We start from the raw sequence: 2,236 nt of genomic DNA on the forward strand, positions 1-2,236 counted from the left end.
CCTCCTTCTTCTTCCTGGTCTTCTACTCTCACTCTGTTAATTCACTACACTATCACCGGTCAGTGTATTTACCTAACACCAATCTTTCTCCTTTTCCCTCTTCCTCTCTTCTTCTCCTCTCAATCCTTTTCTCCATCTCTGCCCCTGCGAACGGTGAGACTGTGTGAGTGAGTGTGCAGGAGATTTAGAGCAGGGATCAATAAGAAATTTAAAAATCAATGCACTTAGCGCCAGGAAATCAATGGGCCTAATCGGGATGCCAATCGGCCCAGTCAAAACAATTAAGAGGGAAGAAAAATGTTTAACAACCTCCTCTCTCTTGCTTACATAGACACAGGGGAGAGAGGGGAGAGAGTGACGGAGGCCTAAAGAGGAATATCAGAGGCAGACAGAAAAGGATGAGATGGAGTGATATATGGGAAGGAAAGGCTCAGGAGAAAAAGCTCAAAGCTTAGACCCAAGGAAAGAGGGATGTGAGGGAGGGGCGGAGAAAGGCAGGGAGCTAGGGACAGGAATGGAGATAAAGAACAGTAAAAAGGTAGAATATGATGCAGAGGTGTGACAGCCATGAAGGACAACAGAGGAGAAGAGGAAAAGTTGAAGGATTTAGAGGGCGGGACACGGACAGATTTCTCATCCATTTCTTTTGTGTGAATATTCTAGGGTTCGTTCCAGGATGATTAAAAAAGTGACATGTAACAGAGCTGAGAGTTACAAATAAGGTTACGGTTTGTGATCAGAAACACAAAAAATGTAATACCCTCCCTCTGGAAGTGGCGCAATTTGGTTCATCAAAGGCGTCTAAAACCAGCTGCTCCCTGCGGTCGAACACAGTACAGTATACCACTCATCCTCGCCAATCAACTGACAGCCGTACAACCAACACTTCCAAATCAGTGACATCAAAAAGGAGACTTTCTGCTCCCCGTCGAAGGGTCCAGTCATACCGAATGTTTGTCAGCCCAGACACCCAATGAGGAAGCTGCGGCTGAGTGCGGGAACGGCAGAATGGGTTGGTGGGTGGTGGTGGTGGTGGTGGGGCTAATTTGGGGTCAATCAATAGATCTCCCCTCTCTCTATCTTCTGCCTGCTCACCACGCTAAAATCAATGGGAAAGCCAATAGTTCCCCGCCCCAGTGTGGATTAGTGAACACACAACTAATCAGCCAGTCACTGAAACTGACATCTCAGCTATTAACCTATTGATACAGGAGACACGTGTTGAACACACACACACACACACACACACACACACACACACACACACACACACACACACACACACAGAGAGAGAGAAGCTCTTTGAAGGGTAAGTTGTGTTTAAACAGCATTGACTGTAAATCTTATAACATCTCATGTAAAAGTAGAAATATAAACTGTACGGCCTCCTTTGTGCCTCATCTAAACACGTCTTTCCCTGGTGGTGTAATTAAGAAGCTCATCCCCGTGAGCCGCAGTGTCAAGGTATTTAACAATTAGACTGACCGATGACTTCGACAATGTCCTCTGATTCTGTTGCAGCCGGGAGCCATTTAGAATTTTTCAACCTTCTCTTTCCTCCAGTTCGACATCAAATCACATCACATCACATCACGTGCCTCATCTTTTCTGTGGGATTCCTGGCTTTAAGGGTCAAAGTGGGGGGGGACTCAAAATGACTGTGAGGACGCCAGCCTCACTCTAATTCAGGTTTCAGCCACTGGCCAGCCAGCACCAGCCTCCATTAAGAAAAGAGGGAGTATGTGTTACACAGGGAGAGAGTGTGTTTGCTTGTAACATGGTGGCACTCCGCTGGTTCAGACTGATACATATACTGGACGTATAAAAGAGCTGATTTCTAGACAACTGGTTGTCAAAATAGTGCGATAATAAATAGCAGATGCTGAAATTACAGGATTTCTCGAGTTATCCCTTAATATAATGCACACAATTGATTAGAGACATTTCACAGAGAAGCTGTTAAGTGATTTAAAATACGCCTGTCAAAAATCACATGAAAGGCAATAAATTGCTTAAAAGAAACCATTGGTGAGTTTTTTTTTTTTTTTTGCACCAAAACACCTCGCTCCTCAGGAAGATAAAATAATATGTACCTGGCTCTTAAGAGGAGCACTACACAAGGATCATTTTTCAAAAATAACAGCCTGACTAGCTTTCATCCCTTACTTTTGAAAGCCCTCTTGTTTTCTGAGATTGCCTCTCCTTCCTCTGTTCCTCCTCCGACCCCCCCCTCCCC

Source organism: Seriola lalandi, unplaced genomic scaffold (assembly GCF_002814215.2).
Source record: "Seriola lalandi dorsalis isolate HSWRI2012SDOR001 ecotype SW California unplaced genomic scaffold, Sedor1 jcf7180002054900, whole genome shotgun sequence".
Classification (NCBI taxonomy): Eukaryota; Metazoa; Chordata; class Actinopteri; order Carangiformes; family Carangidae; genus Seriola; species Seriola lalandi.